The sequence below is a fragment of the Nelusetta ayraudi genome, unplaced genomic scaffold, assembly GCF_046127955.1.
Source record: "Nelusetta ayraudi isolate G7.1 ecotype Tasmania unplaced genomic scaffold, CSIRO-AGI_Nayr_v1 ptg000015l, whole genome shotgun sequence".
NCBI lineage: Eukaryota > Metazoa > Chordata > Actinopteri > Tetraodontiformes > Monacanthidae > Nelusetta > Nelusetta ayraudi.
The window spans coordinates 3588784-3611977 of record NW_027466065.1 but is presented as its reverse complement, the minus strand read 5'-3'; the positions used below and the strand labels follow the sequence as shown (position 1 = coordinate 3611977).

At 48.1% G+C, this 23194-nt stretch overlaps 1 protein-coding gene across 1 annotated transcript in view; it reads left to right on the top strand.

Annotated features, from left to right (window-relative positions):
• Positions 1–23194, top strand: part of alk (ALK receptor tyrosine kinase) — a 135524-nt gene that overhangs the window by 36901 nt on the left and 75429 nt on the right. Inside the window, exon 2 of the mRNA XM_076023544.1 lies at positions 1714–1918. The gene's annotated coding sequence lies outside the window, so the exon portion shown is untranslated. The remainder of the gene's footprint in view (positions 1–1713; positions 1919–23194) is intronic.

The window sequence follows — 23194 nt, the reverse complement described above, 5'->3', positions numbered from 1 at the left end:
GCAGCAGCAGCAGCAACTTTATCAGGGCGGCCTGGTCTCCTTCCAGATTTAATAACGAGAAAATTCCAGTTTAAGGGTAAAATAAAATCCAGGGGCCCCAGTGCAGCAGCTGGTGCCGCCGCAGGGAGTGAGTAGCTAGCGCCGCCGCGGCTACGCAAGCAGCATATCAAAAGCATCTTCATCGGCCTCGCCTGATTGGTTATCCCAGAAACCTTTCAGGCGACCGGAAAACTGCACAGTTAGCCCTCTGTTTGTGACAAACACAACAACCCCTCGCCAAGTGGATCGGGCCTACCTGTGACATCACAAAGGGGAACTATTTCCAGGAAGAAAGCTTAAGTCAAATTTTTGCTTGTAGGATTTGACTTGGGCTGGGTTTTTTTTGAGGAAACTTTGGCAAAAGTCATTTGCATAATACTGGTGCTTCGAAATAACCAAGAGTCTGTCTCCACTTCCTTTGAGCTTTGCATCAGACAATAAAAAAGAAAAAAGAAAAAAAAAATGCCTTCTTGGCCTTTCCTATTATTTTAACAAATTTGACTAAAAAAAAATTTAAGCGAACATTTTGTCTACCAGCAGAACAAACCAAATAATGACTGGTCCCTTTTTTTTTTTTTTTTTTTCTTTTCCTGTCTCTCGTAGTTTTCTCCCTTTTTATTCCTTGACAAAAAAAATCTCAAAGTCACCGTCCTCAAGGCGCTGAGTGCCGTGTGCAGAAGATTCATCCGCTCGTTTCAGCAGCGCCGAGACTTTAGCGTGGCCTGGATGAACAGCTCCTTCGAAGGAACGCCGGGGCTATTGGGGAGAGAATGTTTGCGCGAACACACAGGGAGAAGACACGTGCGTCCCAGTTACTGAGCTACTTTGATACGCCTGACCCTCGGGACCCTGGCTGCTATTATCACCATCCCCAGGAAACGGAAACAGACTGCGAGAAGAAGGGAAACCGGGAACAACCCGCCGACCTCCGGGGGCATCGGAATCTCTCCGCGTTTATTCCCACAACTGCGGTGAAGAACGCAGCTGGCGGCCAAACGGCGGCGACGGCGGCGGCGTTTGCGATTCGTCATGTTGTGTCTCCTCCGTGTGTGCCGAGGGAAGAAAGTCATCCCACCACAATTTCTTCTTCTTCTTCTTCTTCTTCTTCTTCTTCTTCTTCTTCTTCTTCTCTTTGCCTTGCTGCATTTTTCAGCTTCCTCTCATCAACACAACGTTTCTTAAGTGAGCGTATTAAAAATTGATATTGTTCCTTTCATGTCGACATTCATTTTTCACACGCACGCACGCACACGCACGCACGCACACACACACACACACACACACTGTTTGTGTGGCTTTTGATGAACTTCCTGCCTGAATGGTTTCAAAAAGGTTGTGGAAGTGAAAAGGACCTCGTATCAAAGGCGGGAAAGAAGCTTTTCCTTTTTTTTTCTGCTACACCGTTCCCCTCTCTCTCTCTCTCTCTCTCTCTCTCTCTCACACTCTCTCTCCCTCTCTCTCTCTCTGCCTGCTGGTCTTTTCAAGTCAGCCGACTATTCTCGCTCGATTTCATCAACGTTTCTTTTTTTTTTTTCATTTTTTCCTCGAGCCGATTTCAATCATAAAGTGTCCGGCTGTTCCCGGCGGGTTCAGTCAAGGTCGCCGCCCTCTCTCTCTCTCTCACACTGTGATCTACAGCTGTTCTTTTTTTTTTTTTTTCCCCCCTCCCCTCAGGTCACTTCCTGTGGGCCAACGGCTCGGCCTTCGGCGGCCCCTGGGTGCTGAGCCCCTGGCTGCGGGGGGGCCCCGGCACCTGCAGCCTGGACCTGGCCGTGTTCCTGCACCCGCGGCGCAGCGGCCAGTACACCGTCTGGCTGGTGGAGCGCGACAAGCCTCCCGTGGCCTTCTTCTCCACTGACACGCTGCCGCACATCACCGGGTAAGGGCTAGCCGTGGCCTGTGCCACCTTCAGAATTTTTACTATTGCTATTATATTACGAGTAAACGCTGTCAATGCTGAAGCTGGTTCTTGCGTGTTGTCGGGATCACTCCATAAAAGTACTCCAACTACCGTTTGATTGGCTCGAGAGAATGTTTTCCAGCAACTCATTGGCCACTTTGACCTCACACGAGTTCATCAGATGAAGAAAACCTTTCGCTGGAAGTTGGAGGAAGTCCGACAAATAGCCGCGACAGGAAGTCGTGTGTGTCTGTGTGCGTATGTTGTGTATGAGAGTCCTTGCTGACCTCCTGTAAAGACCTGCGTGTGTGTGTGTGTGTGTGTGTGTGTGTGAGGACGCAAGGACATACTTGTACACGTTCTTCATCGCTGCTGAAGCTGCTTCGCTAAATTTTCAAAAATTGCTCTCATTAAACCTCGAGTGTCGCGCCTCCTACTTCAAAAATAAAAAATAAAAAAATACCCAAACATCACACAAGCTTGAAAATGTTGCCAAGCTTCTCTTCAGCCGCGAGCGGGGTTGGACCGGGACGCGGGTGGAGCGAGGACGTGGGCCCAGCGAGGCCAATCAGATACGGTTGGTCCAGAGGGGAGAGGCTGGTGAATACCTGTGGCAGGAAGTTGGAAGTGGCAGACAGGAAGTAGCAGGCAGGGAGTCTGGAGGACATGTCAGTGAAGTCAATTGCTGTGTCTCAATTCAGGGTCTGCACCCTTCAGACCGAGTGTCCTCGGTCTGAAGGAAGCGTCCTTCGAGGACCCGGCCTAGAAGGACGGACCAAACCCCGCCTCCCCGGCAACCACATGGGACGGTCCTAGCCTTCGGCGTATTTCCTTGTTTCGTCACCGCCATTCCCTCCTGCTGGCCAACCCCGGAAGTGACGTTTTTATAGCATCAAGCTAACCATTGGTTAGCCATCTAACCATGCCTTTGAATGTTCAAATAAATAAAAACCCGATGTTAAATGTGAATATTTTATTTGAAATTTCAATACTTAAATTTATACGAAGTGTCTTTGCCAGTAGATGGCGCTAATTTCAGCTGACTTCCCAGGATCCCACGATGCTTTGCAGCAGCACGCAAAGCATCATGGGATACACAAGTACGTGAAGGATAGTAGCGGTGCGTCCTTGGAATCGGCTAAAACGAGTGCGTATTTCCGAGTACGCATATTGAGCGTCCTCTAAGCACCCTCGGGAAATGGGAGGAGCCTTCGCGCAGTGCGATGACGCCACTTCCTTTCAAAATGCGCACTTCAAGGATGCAGAACCTGAATTGAGACACAGCAAATGGGTGTGAGAGAATGAGGAAGATCCGGATTAGTGGAGGGTCGGAGGAGGCCGATAGCCCCCCACCCTCCCCCCCTCATCGCCACTCTTCAAATGATTGGTCCACACAAAAGCGGTCCAACAATGAAAAAATAAGTCGATGAAGTGGCCGCAGCGACCACGGACGACTCTTCTAAAAAAGACTGAGGCAGGAGGCAGCAGTCGCCATGGTAGCGGAGAGACAGCCTGCTTTCTATCCCGACTGAAAGGCAGAAAAAAAGCAAAAGTTTGTCGGGACTGATACAGAAACAGACAGTGTGTCACTGCAGCAGGAGAAAGCAGGAAGATGTTTGAGATGAACGGCCTCGGAACGCTGGGTTAAATAGAATAGAATAGAATACAATGCCTTTATTTATCCTACATTGGAGAAATGTCCATAATAGCAGCACATATAATGCAAAGAAAAGAAAAAATAGATGTATTTTGTTTGGGTTTAGAAATGTTATGTATGTTGTATACCCATCCATTTTCAATAGTGCTTCTTCCTGCACTCAGGATTGTGGGGAAATGTTATATACTGTATGTTATATATAAATGTTACATTATTCACTGGTTCGGGATTTGCCCACCAAAAAAAAAAAAGGAAAGAAGTTGTATCCTCAGTATCTTCAGTGGCTTATTTTTCTCTCAGTTGCACTCCGTGACATCTGTGACACGTTAGATTTGTGCACTTTGCAGCCACCCACGCCAACTCCGGCGGACTCTCCGCCAAACTGCATGCATCCCTGCCCCCGGCGGGGACGACGCTCACTTTGCAAAAAAAAAAGAAAAAAAATGAAAGAAAAAATGGTCGGGGGGGATAAAGCGAGGGAGCGAAAAACAAAGAGGCAACAAAGAGTGGAGCAGCCTGCTAATTGCAGAGCCCAGTCCTCGCGTTTGAATTTCAATGCATTGTTTTGACGCGTCTGCAGCGATTGGGCAGTCAGAGCAGCGAGCGATCAGGGAACACAGAGCCCAGCACCGCCGACTGCAGCTCACATTTAACAAGGTCCCAGAGTCAAGGTGGGCGGAGCTGGCGGCCGTTGTTTTCCTCTGTCTGCTCTCAGTGCAGACAATGGACAGGAAATCCATGCAGCAGATGGACTCAAGGTGATGATGATGAAGATGATGATGATTGCGATGGTGATGATGATGATTGCGATGGTGATGGTGATGATGATGATGATGACGATGATGATGATGATGATGATGATGATTGCGATGGTGATGATGATGATGATGATGATGATGGTGGTGGTGGTGCTGATGATGATTGCGATGGTGATGATGATGATGATGATGATGATGATGATGGTGATGATGATGATGATGATGATGATGATGATGGTGGTGGTGGTGCTGATGATGATTGCGATGGTGATGATGATGATGATGATGATGATGATTGCGATGGTGATGATGATGATGGTGATGATGATGATGATGATGATGATGATGATGATGATGGTGGTGGTGACGATGATGATGATGATGATGATGATGATGATGGTGGTGGTGGTGCTGATGATGATTGCGATGGTGATGATGATGATGATGATGATTGCGATGGTGATGATGATGATGGTGATGATGATGATGATGATGATGATGATGATGATGATGATTGCGATGGTGATGATGATGATGGTGATGATGATGATGATGATGATTGCGATGGTGATGATGATGATGATGATGATGATGATGATGATGATGATTGCGATGGTGATGATGATGATGGTGATGATGATGATGATGATGATGATGATGATGATGATGATGATTGCGATGGTGATGATGATGATGATGATGATGATGATGATGATGATGATGATGATTGCGATGGTGATGATGATGATGGTGATGATGATGATGATGATGATGATGATGATGATGGTGGTGGTGGTGCTGATGATGATTGCGATGGTGATGATGATGATGATGATGATGATGATTGTGATGGTGATGATTGTGATGGTGATGATGATGATGATGATTGCGATGGTGATGATGATGATGATGATGATGATGATGAAGATGATGATGATGATGATGATGATGATTGTGATGGTGATGATTGTGATGGTGATGATGACGATGAAGATGATGATGGTGGTGGTGATGATGATGGTGGTGATGATGATGGTTATGATGATGAAGATGACGATAGTGGTGATGATGATGATGATGATGATGATGATGAAGATGATGATGATGATGATGGTGGTGAGAGTGATGATGATGATGATGATGGTGGTGGTGATGACTGTGATTATGATGATGATGATGATGATGGTGGTGAGAGTGATGATGATGATGATGAAGATGATGATGGTGGTGGTGGTGATGAAAGTGATGATGATGATGATGATGATGACGATGCTGAAGATGGTGATGGTGGTGATGGTGATGACTGTGATTATGATGATGATGATGATGATGATGATGGTGACGATGATGAGACTGAAAATGATGGTAGTGATGATGATAATAATGCCAGTGAAGATAACAGTGATGATGAAGATACTTTTCACTCCTCACACACAAAAAGCAGCCTCAGCTGTGACGTCGTGCGGATGTGCGTCATGTGTGCGTCATGTGCGTCACGTGTGGGTCACGTGTGCGTCTGCTGAGTCATGCGTGAGTCCGCTGAGGCCTGTGTGTGTTTGCCAAATGGAAATGATAGAATTAATATGAAGGTAAATGCTACTGCAGTGCTGCTCCAGGCTGGTTTTCCTCTGACGCGGTCCACGCTGCCCACTGAAGTCGGCTGAGGCTGCACGTGACGCAGGAGAAGTCCGAACAAACAGGTCGCCGAGGAGCCACGACAGCAACAGGAAGTGCCTCACTTGTCTGACAGGAAGTGAGTAGCGTGAGCCATCTTCTCCTCTTTTAGCATATAACGAGGCTTTTTCTGCAAGATGTGGCTCATCCTCGGCACAAATCACAGCACAAATCCTAGAGTTGGGCGCTGCGTAAGAGAAGTGATGAAAGGAGGTTGGAGTCGCAGAAGCAAACAGAGCTCCAGTTGTTGTTCAATCGAGTTGTTGAATCGCAGAATTGCGTCGCGGATTAATCTTGCGGTGTTGTCGATGAAATGAAACGTCCAAGTGGATTTACTTTCAGCTTTGTCTTTGAATGGAGTTTTAAATATGCAGCAAAACAACAGGTCAGCAAGTCTGAAAACTCAAAATTGTGATTTTGTTCAACTTCAAAATGCGGCTTTTCCAACAGCCGGTTGGATGTGGTTCTGGAGAGAGACTGAGCCGTTCCAGGAGCAGATTTTGTTGCATTCAGTCCCCAAAAAAAATATGAGTTAGAAGAAAATCTATCCATCTATTCACGATTTTTTACCAGAACAAAGCAAGATGAGACAAAAACCGAATAATAGTGGGCTTCGTTGGTATTGTTCGATGTTGTTTTGGTACGTTGAAATGTCAAGGAACGAAAACATCTACAATATAATAATATAATAATAATATAAAGTGTTGGTGACAAAAGAAAAATACCAATAATCCTACACGGTAAACGAAGGCACAATGAATCCCGTTCAGTTTATAGCAAATAGCACTCAGTGACTCCCTCTCTCTTTCTGTCTCTCTCTCTCTCTCTCTCCACGCTGTGTGGCCCGAGCCAAGCGGTGGCGAGTCAGAGAGCTGGCTGAGCTGGAGGCCCCTCTCCACTGGCGGCGGCGGCGGCGGCGGCAGCAGCGGCGCCACAGCGGACCCGCGGCGCCCAGAGCCTGAGCCTGAGCGGCGGCCGGATCCCTTGATGGGATCCTGGCTGGCTCAGCGGCTGGGAGCTCAGCCAGCAGGGGGGGCTGCCGGAGGGGATGAAGGCCAAAGTCGGAACAGAGTGTTTTGGCTTTCTTCTCGTTCTCTCTTTTCCCCTCTATCTCTCACTGCTTCCACAGCCAGAAGCCAGTCGGCGAGGAGATGATTGACACTTTGACCCCAAAGCTCCCAAACTTTTAGTCCCATCAAAGCTCAGATTTTATTCTCTCTCTCTCTCTCTCTTTCTCTCCCTCCTCTCTCTCTTTTTCTGTCTCTCTCCCGGGGGAGGGCCGTGCATTTGGTATATTACATCTCGCTCGTCCTACTGGGAGCTGACTGGTGGCGTTTCATCAAGGAGGCAAAGAAACCAGCGGGAGACATCGGCCTCTTGTTTCAAGCCAACGACCAGCGAGACGGTCGGCGCTTTAATTAGAAAAGCATGAAGCCGAAAAGCTGAAAGCTCTCGATGTGTTTGAAACGGGAACCTCCCACTGTGTGTGTTTGTGTGTGTTCGACACGTGTAAAATGCCATGAAGTGCTGACCGGGAACAACGTCACGGCAAGCACTCACCCTGCGCCGTTGCATTGTGGGTCTTTGCAAAGGAATCTGAGGAGGAAGCAGTTTGTTGTGTGTTTGGTGACGTCCTCCTCGCCACTGTGGAGCTGCGGCTCTCCGGTGGCCCTCACCGCTCTTCAGATCCTGTTTCACATGTAAATCAGACTCATTATGGCGGCGGCGGCGGCGCTGCCTCGTCGCGCTTCAGGCCTCCGGTTTTGTTCACTTTCATTCGACATTCCTCGGTGCAAACGCTCCGAGGGCGACATCGAAATTGCGATAGGAAGGAGAAAATGCACAGAAGGGGCAGAGACTCCTGACCGACAGACAAGCAGGCAGGTTGGGGGGGCGGCCCTGCGCCCTCATTGGTCGAGGCCTTGGTACAGACAAACGTCAGACTTCTAAAACAACCACACGGCAACAAGGAAAGGAAACACAAGAAAACAGAATTTCTGCTGCTGCTGCTGCTGCTTTGAAAAGAGATTTGAGGGGCTTAAGTTCTGTGACTGGGGATAAAAAGTGGAAAATTACTCTGTGTTTCACGTCATTACTCGTCCAATTAGGCGCTCGAGACCGCGGTGAAATCGTGACAAGCCAACCACAGACTAAGAGGCCCTTTTAGCTCCTTAAAAAGAAGGGGAAAAAAAGCTAAGCAAAAACTCATGTGGCTGCTCCGCACATTATTCATGTCAGTCTTCCTTAATAACCAATTTTTTTTTTTTTTTCCTATTTTTTTGGTGCCTTTTCTTTATTAAAATACAAGTTGAAAAGTTGCTTGTCGCTTTAGAAGTTTAAACATTAACTCATTAACGCTGCCTGGAATGCTGCACCTGCACATCTGCTCGGATCATTTGAAGGTCCAGTAAGACTGATTTTCTTCCCTTTGTTTTAACGGGATCTACTAGATTGAAAAACCCTGAATTTCCAATCCTCTTACATTACACGCTGATGACGTCACGCAATGTCTTTTAAATTCAACGACAAGCAAAAAACGGGGCAACGAGGAGGCGCTAAACGGCTTCGTTGGTGTCTTTGGAGGGTCGGAGTTCAAAGGTCGGACCGGGTCCCGGGTCCCCATGTTATTGTTTTTTTTGAAAGAGAGGAAATTACCGGAGCTGTGTTGCTTCAGACGGCGCCGGCGGAGGGAATTAACCGGCGGATTAGCCCCTTAGCTCGTCCTATCAGCAGGAAATGAAACACGTTAACAGGAAGCCGTGACGGGTGCAGCGTTGATGATGAGGATGGATGATTGTGTGTCAGAGGGAGGCTGACTTTTCATTAGTTCGGACTGAAAGTTTGTTTTTGCCTGCAGATTCATTTAGTTGATCCAGAGTCGCGGTGGGTTCTGCTTCCTGATCTGGTACCGTGTCGGGTCATAAAACACTGCCTGGAGTTCCAGATCCGTGATGTGGATCTGCTCCTGGTGTCACCTTCTCCGACATCACCAGCCATTAGATGGGGTTGCAGGGATTGCAGTACCATTTCTTGCCAACAGGTGGCAATAAATCTCCAATCCAGGGCCTTTAAGTCTTGCGTAACCTTCTTCTCGCCGTGGTTCCTTTCAGCGGGATGTCCTCTGGCTCTTCACGCTCCTCAGCAACCAGATTACTGTCAGATCTCCTGTTGTTCTTCGGGAACAGAAGGATAAGATAATGGGGGGCGGCGGGGGGGGGAGAGCTTCAGAAATGAATCATTTTGGGCTTTGCAAGGACATTTGTAGAGCGGGAGAAGGTAAAAAGAAAATGTCATCATACATCCATCATACGTCCACAGATGAGACGAGCGTCATCCCCATCCTTCCCTCAGCCTCACCCTCACCCACCTCCTCGTACTCGCGCTCGTGTCTCATCTGAAAATCTCTAATCACGCCCCAACCCAAAAAAATGAAAAAAGTTGGAAGTGTGTATTCCTGACAGCTAAAGTTTTTTTCCTCAGCAGAGAGGAGAGGAGACGAAGGTGAAATCTGAGGAGGAGGAGGAGAAAAAGCAACGCTGGCCTAGTTTCCCGCATGACAAGACTGAATATCACTCCTCACCTGCGCCACGACTCTTCAAAACCCAGACATCCTAAAGCTTATAGCGCCCTAATACACAAAAGATGATTTTTTATTTATTTTTTTTAATTTTTTTTTAGGTTTTTTTTCTTTCTCTTTTTTCCATTTTTGCCGCGATGCACGTTTTGCATCAAAGCCAAACGCTGAGGCAGAGATTGTGCCTCTCCTTTCCCGTTTGCCCTCAGCTCCCTCGCGGCTCGTGTTGTGCACGCCGAGCCTCCCAGGAAAGGAACTGTTCCTCACGAAATAGAGGGGGGGGGAGAAAAAAATAATAATAGCACTTGCTGGGATGGAAACACGGCAAGGACTAGCATTAATAATGGAACTTGAATTCCATGAGGTCCTATTTCGTGCAAAAAAAATGTATGAAATAAATTAATAAATAAATAACTGTGACAGTGGTTTACATGAATAACACCGAGAAAAGTCTGTGTTTCCAGCCGTCTTGGGAGTTCTTTCTTTATTTTTTTCTTGTTTTTTTTTGTTTTTTTTGCTCACCCTGAGAAAAATAAATAAATGAATTTGACGTCGCAACTTTACAGTCGCACCTATTTTTATGTTCTTACATTGAGAAAGATGAGGATAAGATATTTTCCTTCTGGAATCACGTGGACAGACTCCAACGGAAGGAGCCTTGTTGGATAATTAACTTTGTGCGGCTAATGTGAAAAATAAAGATGTGGAAACGAGGAGCAGATAATGGGACCTTTAAGCGGCAATAAAACAGTGGTTTTAAAACTTTAAGGCTTTAAGATATTAATTAACTTAGATGTTTTATTTTTTTTACGTCGCGGAGGCATTTTTGCAAATGTACGACTTTACTTTCTTGGGGGGAAGAAACAACTTTTTTTTTCTTTTCTTTTTTTTTTCAAATGAATATTTCACTAGAAACGACCCACTTCTCCAGCAAGAGTTTGTAATATCCATAAAGGGAATCCGCCTTTTTTTGCCACACATTCCACCTGCTTGCAGCAGATCCACCAGAAATAACTGGCCGAGCCTTAGGGCTTCCTCCCAGTGGCCACTTGTGGCACTGCAACCAAAAGTTCTACAACTGCAACTGCAACTGTGGCAGTGAGTCGTCGAACAAGAAAGAAGGTGGGAAAACTGAGAGTTTCAGAGAGGGGGAGGGGGTGAGGGGGGGGGGGGAGGAGAGCGGCAGGTTTCCAGTATTCCAAACACGATCGCGTTCGAAATGAAAGGAGACGATTCCTCAAAGTCCGCGCTGTCTGATTAGAGAGCCGCGGCGCTCGCGGGCTCGCCATCAGACGCTCGACATGAAGAAAGAAAGAAAAGTCGCTCGAGATTAAGGGCTGTGATTGGATGTTTGTCGAACGGCGGCCTGCGAAATGTGTCATTATTGAACTTGAGTTTTCCGCCTCTGAAGCCGAATTCCCCACCCGCCCCCGCCCCCCTGCCCCGCGCCCCGCCCCCCGCCCCCCGCCCTTTTTGTTTACTCTCGGAGTGCGACACCGCGCGGCAGTGCCGACCGCAGTCCCACACGGCGCCCGGCGCACAGAGGGAAGCCCGCTCGCGCGAGTCCCTCCGTCTCTTTTGTCGCTCGTACCTCGCCGTTATTATTGCGGGGAAATGGACTGCGATCCTCGGAGGTGTCACACTTGGAGAAAATACTTCTCACGCCCAGAAGAGCATAAAAAAAAAAAAAAAAACAGCTTCTGCCGTGAGAGGGGAGACATTTTTTCGCCACGAGCTCATCAGCCCACGCGCCCGCCCCCGCCCCGGGTGGGTGTGCGTTCTTGCCTGCGGACGCAACTCACCTGCATGCGCAGCGAAACAGTGGCGGACGTTCATTTGGTGGTTTTTATGTGCGGCCCCCGTGCCACAGCGGAGAAAGGTTGTTGGGCTTTTTACGGCTTGTTGTCGCCGCGCAGCAGTTTAGAGACAACCAACATTTATTCAGCTGTAAAACTCGGGCGCACGCACATACGCACACACACACACACACACACACACACACACACACACACACACACACACGCGCACCAGAGGGGAACCGGAAGCGTCGTCGGTCGGCAGCAGCGTTTGTCTGATCGCGTCGTCGCTCTTCGTTGGTCCCACGAGACCCCCCCCCCCCCCCCTAAAAATAAATAAATAAATAAATAAATAAAAAATTACGTGGTTTCCGGGAAATCCAGTGAAAGAAATTTCATGGGAAACGGATAAACTTCCCCTGGACAAATAGCCGATGAATCCCCCGAAGAGTTTAGCTCAGACAGAATGTGACAATATTTGTCCAAGACATTTCATTTCCATTTGCTTCTTCTTGTGGTTCCTTTTAATTTAATTTTATTTATTTTTTTAATCATTGTTTAAACCCCGAGGGATAAAAGGGGGGAAGATGAGCACATTTTGGCTGATTCGCTCTCACTGTTTGTCACTTTCAAACATCTTTCAAACATTTGGATGTTTTGTGACATTAATTGTCTTTTTTTCTTTCTTTCTTTCTTTCCAAACAAAACTGCGAGAGCACCTGCCTGACGGTTCTTTCTTTCTTGGTAAAAAAAAAAAAAAAAAAAAAAAAAGTTAATGCTGCAGCTCGACAGTTGTGCTTGACCGCTTTGAGCCTTTGCAGTTGAGGACGGCGGGTTTTGGCTGTTGTTATTTTCGACAGAAAGACGACTGGACCACGCTCGCTCCCCGCAGAAAAAGAAACGAGAAACGTGAAATCTCGGGGACACTCCGCCGCAATTTAGCTGCCCAAAAGTTCGTCATCGCCGTCGTTCCGGAGGAGCCATCCAATCTTCCGCCGCGGCGAGCGGGGAGTGGAAATGAAATTGTGTCATTTGGAGCCATAAAAGTTTAAGTGGTTGCTTTTTCGGGGGGGGAGTGGGCGGTGGGGGGGGGGGACTTCCCGTCCAGAGGGAACGAAAAGGAAGCTCGGGTTTATTTATTTAGTCCCGTCACATGAAAGCGGGGAGTTAAAGGAGAGTGCGGCTGCTCTCCACTTTGTTTTCCTCTCTCGGTCCTTTTTTTTTTTTTTTTTTTTCCCCAACCAAAATAGCGAGACCTCACTAGAGGGATGCTAATTAGATATTTTCCTTCAGGACTCGAGAAAAAAAAACACATCGTCACATTCCCGGAGGAAGGGAAGCACGGCAGTCGCTGCCGAGTCACAGCCAAACAGCTGCCGAGGGTTTCGAACCTGCGACCTCGCCTGCCTGGGCTGGCTCAAGGGCAGCAAGGAAGGGGTGGGAGTGGGGGTATGGGGGGGGGGGGGGAGCAGGAGTGGCCCAGGTTGTTTTCTTGTTTTGGAGTCGGAAAAGCCCACTTTTCTCCCGCGGCGCCACTCCAGAAGTAAATTACCTCCAATCAGGCCGTCCTCCAGTCGGCGGTACCATCTGCCGGAGCGGCACGCGGCTTCCCGAGCCTCCGCTGCGCTGAAGGGGCCTCCAGTGGTGGGCGAGTCTTCATTAGAGGTGCAAGGAGGAAGGAAGGAAGGAAGGAAGGAAGAAGAAAAAAAAAAATCAACTCATGCCGTCCAATTCATTCTGATTTCCAGTCCGGCAGGTTGATGGTGGTGGACACGCCCTCCTCCCGAGCAGATGGTCGTTACGGGGGCCCCCTCGTCCCGAGGGCCCACCACCAACACCACCAACACCCGTGCTCCCCCCCCCACCTGCCCGTCCACCCCCATCGTGATCGCACATATGTTCATTATCCCACTCAGCCGCCGACTCCTTGCGGCCACGCCGTCACTCCCTCAATCAGAGTGAGTCGGCGGCGGCCCGGGTAAAAGTTTGAACAACAAACAACAAAAAAAAAAAAAAGATTGGCCTAAAACTTGAATTTGTCCATTCGTTTTACTGCCCGGGTCGCTGGTTCGTGTGGGCGGAGCCAGAGCAGCTGGAGATTCCCTGCAGAGTTCACAGGGTCGGAAGGTTTTTGTTTTCTTCACCCCCGTCCCCCCGTCCCCCCATGCAGGTGCTGTATTATCACTTTGAGTGGGGGGGTGGGGGGGGGGGTGGAAGGAAGGAAAGGCTCGGGGCAAAAGACTTGACGGAGGTAAAAACTAGGGGGGGGGAAAAACAACTAAAGTATCAGAGTGTGTTTTCCCCCTGAAGGATTCTCAGCAAACTCCTTATTGATGTCGGTTGAACTGAGGGCTTTTTATGATAACTGAAGCAGAGCCAGCGTGGTTGCGGCGCTCTTTGTCTTTTTTGGTCTGTTGTTGTTGTTTGTCTTTGTCTTCTTTTTCTCCCTTTTCTCCTTCTTCTTCATCTTGAAAGTGTGGCTTTCGTCCTTGAGGACGTCCTTGTGGTCGTCGTCGAAGGAAAAAAAAAAAAAAAAAAAAAAAAGAAAAGACTCAGGGCCCCGAAGACAGCGGGCCGTCTCTGAACGAGGGCGTCCTTCACCAGATTAGATCTGCGCAAACGGATCCCAGTAATTGACATCTCATTGTTTGGAAGCGTGAAACGTCCCGTTCCGCATGCTAATAGCATGTAGCGGTTAGCGTTGAAGACGCAGGCCGTCATTTGAGATTTCTTTTCGGGCCGCCGCGCACGCCTGACGAGGACTTCCTGCTTCAATTTTTCACCGGGCGCAAACTCCGAGAGGGGACTCGCGATTATGAAACACGACGCGGCTGCTGGTGTTTGCTCGCCCGCTCGTTAGCTGGCAATAATTAAATAAATAAATAAATAAATAAATAAATAAATAAAAATCAAAGCAGCGTTGAGACGACTCGTCCCCGCCGCAGCTTTGTGGCTCTAATGAGCGTTCCCTCTGAAGCCCAAACAACCGCCGGCTGCTTTATTAGCCGAGGACGACGCCGTCCGTAATTCCCGGCGCCACCGCCAGCGTTCCGAACGGAGGCCAGCCTGCCACGGGGCGCCGATTTGCTTTCTTTTTCCTTTCTTCCTGTCTCTTTTTGGTTTCTTTCTTTTTCTTTCGTAAAAACAACTAAACGTGTTAAACACACGTAGCGTTGATAAAAACACAGCGAGCTATAGCTTTGATTCTTCTTCTCCTTCTTCTTCTTCTTCTTCTTCTTTCGGAGATAAAACAGCGGGAGGCAATTACCGCCAGCGTCCGACTCCCACTAAATAATTCCCGCTAAGTGCAGATAATGACTCTGTGTTTAATTAGCGAGGAGGCGACCCGGGCAAACGCTGTCGCGCCTCCGCCGCCGCCGTGGAACGAGCTCCCCGCCGCGCTCGGCAGGTCGTGGGCTCCGACGTCTACGCCCCCTCAGGCGGTTTTTTTTAGCCGCCGACGTCCCGGAGAGAGAGTCGGCACCGGGAATCGACCTCGCGGATTTTCTCGGCTCGCTGGCTTTTAACGAACATTGGGGTTGTTTGTTTGTTTGTTTGTTTGTTTGTTTGTTTGGTTGGTTGTTTGCTCACCGCCAGGCAACACGCTAGCCGCCGTTTCTCCTGCACAGCTGCAGTTTATTACGCACGAAGATGAAGAAAAGAAAAGAATTTGAGTTTTCTACTGTGCGACCTGTTTGCCAACGCTGCCTTATGATGAGAATTGGTGAACGAATCGTACAATCCAGCCACAATGCGAGATGTTAAACGATTTAACAGATTTCTGAAAGTCAAGACAGATGCGTGTAACAAAAAAAAAAAAAAAAAAGACTTTTAATGACCGCATGCAAAGAAGCTTGAATTCTTTATTTTAGTCATAATCTTTATCTCTCTATGCAATATTTTAAGAACTGGTTTGCTGTTGAATGAAAGTGAATTTCCTTTGGGATAAATAAAGCCCTTTCTTCATCTATCTCTCTATCTCTCTATCTATCTATCTATCTATCTATCTATCTATCTATCTCTCTATCTATCTATCTATCTATCTACTAGCGAGCTGCGGAGCTCTGCCTCCTTGAGTTTATTATGCCCAACGGTTGGGATCGTCCCCTGACCGCCTCCGAGTGTGATTGTGTGTTTTTCACTCGGGGGGGGGGGTTGTGAATTTGTTTTTATTGCGTTACCATCTTGTTTGGCCGCGGATGTGAAAGTTGTGCAGGAAATGTTGTTCAGCGGCGACCTCCGGGAGGGAGACACAGGTCGTTATTCCGAGCACGGCAGCAGACAGGGAGCAGCTTTACATCAGTGTGTGTGTGGGTGTGTGGGTGTGTGTGTGTGTGTGTGTGTGTGTGTGTGTGTGTGTCCACACGCTCTTGAGCAGGTTTGCTGCGTTCCCAGACCCGACTCAGCAGGTTTTTCTCGCCTCTTCCCCTCGGTTCTCTCCGTCCTCGGATGCTCAGCTCGTCTCTCGGCGCAGGTGCGACGGCGCTTGGGATTTGCCCGTCGATCCAGACAAGGATTTAATCCGGCGGGAACGTGACGGGCAGCCAGTCGGGCCAGAAGCGGCTGCGCTGCTACATTGTGTGTTATCTATATGCTTTGTTTTTTTCTGAAAGCGTTGCATAAGATGTGATGAATGTTGGCCTGAACTCAGACATCGGAAGTGTTTTTTTCGCTCCTACTCTTGAAAGCTTGCAGAAGATTTTAATTTAGATTATAATTCCACCATTACAAGCAGTTTGTGGGAACATTTTCCCGAGAAAGGCACCATGTGTGCGGCCAGACGCCTGAAAAGCTGCAGATCCAGACCTGTCAAAGCTCTTGTTCAGTCGCTGACGCTGGGACGGGCGAATGCAGTGAATCCTTGATTTTTTAATTTTTTTTTCCTTCCCCCTTTGCTCTCCGAAGAGCCTTTGGATCTGATCAAATCTCTCCGTTCAAGACGAACCGTCGTGAAATCAGCTCCGCCAAAAGGCAGCATGTTTTGCCCTGAGGCGTCTTGGGGGCGGGGCTTCCCTCCTTTTTCTTTGGTTGTGGAGATTTTCTGTTGTTCTCGCTGCATTGACAAGTTGATTCCGTGTGCTGCAGAATTAAAAAAAAAAAAAAAAAAAACTCCATGGAAGCTGCTGTTAGTAAGAGTTTGTTTTTGTTTTGTTTTGTTTAAAATGTCTTCACTTTCTGATGGTCCACAAGAGCAAAAAGGGTTTTTTCACAGTAGTAGTTGAACTTTTTCTCTCCGTCGTCTGGATAAAAACAAAAAAAAAAGTCGGAAACAGCTCCAGTTCCAGCAGTTAGTTTTATTTTGGAAAGGAGTGCAGTGAGCCCAGTGTCGTCTGTAGTGAAACAGATGGTTTTCAGATCAGCTGGAGTCCAGTGGACGCCTGTGTCTGCCAGCTTGAGGTCCCAGAGGATTATTGATCCAATGGTGTGCTGATGGATGTGGGCGGTTCTTCACATAGTTGTTGTTTTTTTGTTTTTTTTACCAAACCAGAGACTTGTTTGTTGTTGTGGTTTGTTTTTTCCCTGTCAGTGTCTTCACCTCGAGAAAGAGAGAGAGAGAGAGAGAGAGAGAGAGAGAGAAAACTGTTTGAGCCACAATGGTTCCGCCGCTTTAGTCCCAAACCCTCCAGAAACCCTCCAGAAACCATGCAGAAATGTTTTCTGTGGGCTTTTTATTTCTCTCTACTGTGGGATTCCTTTTGCTGCATTTGTGCGTTGATTTTTTTGGCGCGGTTGAAGGGAGGGTCAGGGACAAATTCCAGTTGCTCCGTGGAATCGGCACGGAACGCCACCATAAACAGGTGAAATTATTCATGGAGGGAGGGCACCGGGGGGGGAGGGGCCGATTCATCTGAAACCAAATGAATCTTTAAAGTGTGTTTTGTGCTTGTCAGCGCAAACATAGGGGAATTTAATTATGAGACTAAGCACTCCGACGACACAAAACGTTGTTTATTTATTCCCCCCCCCCCACCCTCATTGTTTTGCACGGAATGGGAATCCAGTGGGCGGTGCCGAGTGGGCGGCACCAGTCACACGGGGTCGTCTGAATGCAAAACTTAAGAGTAAATATTTTAAAGTCACCTCAGATCCTCGTTGGTTGGCTCCAACGTCCTCCACTGCCGCCCGCTGTGTCTCGCGGACTGCGGACACTTTTGATTGGTCGACAGACTTGCCGTGAAGCCTCTCTGGGTGCCTTGAACGGCGGAATGGAGCGGATCAGGTGCAGCATCTTTCCAAAATCTGGTGAAAAGTGGATTCTATCACTAACCAGAGGGTGAAAAAGTCGCTGTGAAGAACCTTGAAAGCTGCTGCTGCTGCTGCTGCTGCTGCTGCTGCTGCTAACGGCGACTAGCATGGATTTTGCCGTTATAGCGGTTTTATCAGAACGGACTCCTTCTGCTCCCTATTGGCAAACCTGATGAATATGAGAAAAATCTAAAAGAGCGCTCCAACATTTATCGGATCATATTTTTCTATCTCCCTGTAGACCTGCGGACCCGTTGTGCTATCGTGGAGTTGTTGTCGATGTTTGCCGCTAAACTTGCAGCTGCTCCCGACGCTCAAACTCTGAGTGTCAATGTGTCATCCGTGTCCTTCAGCGCATTTTCTTTTGGTTAATGTTGTCACTTTCATTTGTTGTTTTTTTGTGCGTCGCCGGTCAAGGTGAGTCTGCAGCGGGACAACAAATTCCATTCATCCTGCAGGCCGAGACAAAGCGAAGCAAGCGGAAAAAAAAAAACCAACAACACCAAAAAAAAAAAAAAAAAAAAGGCCCTCGACTCTTTGCATTAATGCAAGAACATCTTTGTACAGGATGTGCAAGGTTGCTGTAGGACATGTCGAGGTTGCGCTTAAGCAATCCTTTTTTCTCTCTCTCTCTCTCTCTCTCTCTCTTTTTTTTAAACTCTGCATCATTGTCTGGTGTGACACAGAGAGAATTCTGCCTCGGGCTACACGGAAGATCAAATATTTAATTCCTCCCTCCCGCTAAGGTCCAATTTCCTCTCCAGTGTCGCCCCGTTACAGCGATTATCATCACAAAGCCAGTTTTTATCTCCATTCTCTGAAATGCAAATGTGCCCGTGTTATGAAGTCAACAGCGGCGTACTCCCGTTGCATATGCTTCTTCAGCAACTTCCTCAGCACAGCTCCCCAGATTGAAAAACCCTGCCTCCAACAATTAGACCAAGCCCAAGTCATGTACTGGATTACCTTCTTTTTAATTTAGCCATCGGGGGATAGAACAAAGATTGCTTGGAATGAATCACTTCTCAATGTGTGGCATAGGGCAGATTATATAATTGTGCGTTAAACTGCCACTCGGGCTGATATGAAAGGCAATGATGGGTGAGGAAGGATATAAAAATATCACAAACGTAGGCAAAAGTCAGGGTCGGCTTTTAGATTCTCTGCAACTTTTTTTTTTTTTTCTTAAATCAATTTAACTGAATTTCATTTATTATCAGTTGCTCAGCCCAGTTTTATTTCAATTAGCTGCACTTATTTTAACACTCTTTTACAACATTTCATTTGGAAATATTTTTCATTTGACATTTACTGGCTCATTTTTTCCTCAGTCTTCCTTCAGGCCTCATTCAATCTCTGTTGCAATAAAACTTTTTTTTTTTTTTTTCCATGCCCCGCATTGCTGTCAGCTGCACGTCGCCACCAATTAAATGCACTCATTCACTTCATCATCAAAAAGCTGCCTGACGATGCAGCTCGCCGCCCTCGTTGCTGCACTTCCACTTCCTGTTTTATTGGCCGATCAACTTCCTGGGGCCGCGGCTTCATTCGCGGCCAGCTGCCTGCTATGAAAATCCACTTTTCTCGCCGTTTTTTTCCTCTCCTCCCCTCATTGACATGCACACACCCATGCATGTAGAACCCCATGAATTTATGCATTATTTATTCCATCGCTACCTTGCCGTCTGAAATGTTTTCGTTCGGCCGACTGTTTGTCTTCAATTTCCGCCGTCAGGCCTCTCAAATCGTGGAGAAAAAAAAAAAAAAAAGCGTTGCAAACAAACTGGAAGGAAGTGCAGATTCGAATGCGGCGGGCTGATAAGTGCTCGTCAGGATCTCATTACACCGCCGGGTTTGTTACCACTCACAAAGACTGACTGGGAAAACACAATTTCTGGATTATCAGATCTGTGTCATTTGCTGTTTTTTTTAATTTTATTTTGTTCTGTTTCTGAAGGTGAAGGAGAAAGATTTCCCAAAGTTTTGCCATCACGAGTCATTCTGAGTGTCCTGCGGTTCCGACGCGCGGTAACGTCGTTGATGTTTGGATTCTCTTGCTCTCATTTTTCGTCCAGCGTTTTCCCGTTTTCTGCGCCTCAAGTTCTCGCTGTTTGGACAATGCTGCATCGTCTCACTTTAGCGCAATTCATCACCGTTTTGACTGGAACCCTGCAAGATGCGTGGAAGCATTTGGCTCACTCTTCCTCACAAACTACAAACTCAAGTGACATTGTGGATGACGGATGAACGGTATCTCTTTTTTTTTCTTTCTTTCTTTTTTTTTCACACGCATTTCCGGCTTGACGATTGGTCTGGACTCTGTTCTTTGTGGAAAACGTGACACACAAAATAAAACATTTCATGTCAGTCTAACCGAGACGCTAGAACAGTGGGAAGAAGCTGCTATAACGAGCTGACGTAGGTTTGTTATCAATATCGAACGTTGGTGAAGATTTGTTCTCTGTGACAGGCCGGCCGCTCGGAGAGTCACGCTGAAAAGGTTTAATAAATACCAACAGTAACACAGTAACAATTAGAATAGTACAGTCTGGAATGTCTTCATTTCAGTGTCTACTTATTGCCACTCCTGTGTGATCTCACCCTGGACACCCAAGGAAACATCTCTGGCTCCGCCACTCGGAATTCACACGCTACATTTCTGATGCTCGGATAATACAATTGCCGCCTGGGGTTTATTACTTCCCTGGCGAGCTGCTGCCGCTGCCGCTGCTGCTGCCGCTGCCGCTGCTGCTGCTGCTGCTGCTGCTGCCGCTGCTGCCGAGGATTCCGTCCCAGGCGGCTGTAATCACTTCTGCCTCCCCTGTCACCACATTTCACCTCCGTTATGTCAGGCAGCTTTACAGTCAGCCGTCACTCATCAGGAGCGGCGGCGACGGCAGGAGGAGGAGGGAGGAGGAGGGGGGAGGTCGTCTCCTCAGCTGGACCGGGAGGCCTATTGGCGGAAATACCTGCTGCATGCGCCAGCTCCCGACGTGTAATCACCTGCTGGCGCCGGCGACGGACAGGACAGCGCAGGACAGGAGAGGAGCCTTGATAAGAATTTTCCTCGGCGCTGAGCGTGTTTCGTGTCCGTGGCCCGGATGCAAAGCAGCTCGCCGGCGAGGTCGGGACGTCTCGGGAAGACCCTAGCGTGTCGCCCACTTACCGAACCGTGACGGCCCGGAATGTCAGGCAGAGATATTTAGGGTCCCTAAATTCAGGCTTCAGCGGGCCTGCCGTGCACAAGTTCAATTCCTCCCCAGGAGCTGCATTCAAACACGGCTCAGGCCGAGCGAGCCAGCGAGCGAGCGCAGGTGCTCGGCGGGGTGAGAAAGCCCTCGAATGTGAAGCATTAACAGGAAAGTTTAAGCAGATTTCAAGGGGTGAAATTTGGCCAGCGGACCCCAGAGGCGGGGAAATAGTTGTGTCCTAAAAAGTGGAATAAGGGCCTGACAGCCGCCTGGTTCCCATCTCAGGCTGGATTTAACAATGTGGCGGGGGGGGGGGGGGGGGGGGGGGTGAGCGAAGTGCATTTCCCACCGGTGTTTGGGGCTGGTAAAGGGGTAGGACCTGTTGGAAGGAGGCGGTAACAAGCTGCTGGAGTGAATGGGAAGAAAGTGGCAGGAAATAAGTGGTTGCCGTGGCAACAGCACAGGCGCGTTTCCCACCGGCGACCACCACAAAATGTGAGGGGAACTGAGGTTCCCGCACTTCCGTCCTGAAAAGCTCCAGGCTGAAGCCATTTCAACGCTTCCGCACCAATCAGCTTCATTTGAGGAGAAAGTGGGCGGAGCCGTGTGACAAGTGTGAAAATCCCAACGGTTGAAGGTTGATCCGATCAAAAAAGGAAAAAAAGTACCCAGTTATTTTGTTAAAAAAAAAAGGAGGAAAAAAAAACGTAACTGTGAGCTTGAAATGATGCAGCGGCTGAAAGAAAACTCTAAAGTGAAACAAACTCCGACTGCCGGCGTCGTCGCAGTGTGTATCAGTGCGTTCCGAGTGTGTCGGCACCAAAGAGAATCTTTTTTGTGCGAAAAAAAAAAAAAAAAAACTTTTTCAAGGAAGTGAACATCACTTCCTGGATCAACACAAACCCGCTGAAAATGTTGGAGGTGTATAGAAAAAAAAAAAAAAACAGTAGAAAGAACAGAATAGAAGAAAACCATATAGATGGATATACCTCCCTTCTTTTGACCTAAAGTTTTGTTGCAACCCCGCCAAAGCGAAGAGACTCGTCATTAAAAATCCATGCAGTTGTCACAAACTCTATAAACTTCCGCCTGTGTGTGTGTGTGTGTGTGTGTGCGCACTCGCACACACTGTAACAATGAGACAAGACGACAAACTCTACATGTTGGCCTTACGGGGACCCGCCCACGTCTGCTGATCCACATTAGACACGCAACCGCAACAGAGTCGTCGGTGTCTTTTCATACGCCGCCGCCGCCGCCGCCGCCGCTGCCGCATGAAGTTTTCATGGCTCAAGTGTTCCGCCTGCCTTTCACGCTGCCGGGACTCGTGTTTCCCCGCCGCCACCGCCGCCGCCCGTCACTCAGCCTGGCCCAATTCGGCTGCGGTTTGAGTGACGGCGCCTTGATTCCGTCTGACTGAGAGCGGCTGCAGACGCAGCAGCAGGATCTGATGGAACACGGCGGAAGGTTGTGTCCTTGATTACTATTTACAGGAGTGTATCTCATCTCAGGAGCACACACACACACACACACACACACACACACACACACACACGCACGCACACCCGTGCTGAGGATTCCGACTGTCTGTTTCCTTCCTGGAGGGCGGCTGACTCGCACCTGTAGTTTGTTTGTTTATTTGTCGGAGGGGAACAAAGGTGTGCACTCCAGTGTGCTTTGCAATACTGCAAGATCCGATATCGAACCGATACCGACTCAGTACAGGTCCAGTATCGCCGATAACGACGCTATACTGACACTTGAGAATTAAGGTTGCAAGGTTGCTGTAGCATCTTATGCTAACCCTAAAACATGTTCCCCCCTGTGGATCATTAATATAAATATATAAATATACATAAATATAAATGTCTTTTTTTTTCCTCAAGCAGTTGTCTTCATAGAGAGCTGATTGATAAACCTTCCATTATTTTTTTTTTCTAATGCTTGAAATTGTTGTTGTCACAATCATTCCATGAGAGCGGGTTCCAAAAAAACTCTCCAGAGTTTTAACCCATCAAGTCGATACGCCAAATATCGATCCAAATATCGCTAACATGGATGTTGGTTCCAGGTTGGTGTGATTAAAGTGGGTGGGTTTTTTTTAGCCTTTGGTCCACATTAAATGAGGCGGCAGGCGTGTAAACACCTCAGGTTTTAAGCACTGTTTCCTCCCGTCTCCTCACCTCGGGCTCAGGAAGCAGGCTGCTGGAATAAAGCTGCGGCGGGTCGCCGGCGGCGGGCAACACACAACACGCCTGTGGAGCCCGACAGTCCCACACTAGACCCCTAATTAAATTTGTTTCACCACTCAGAACCTTCTGGAGGAGGGTAATAAAATAAAAACCAATCCCCCGTCTGT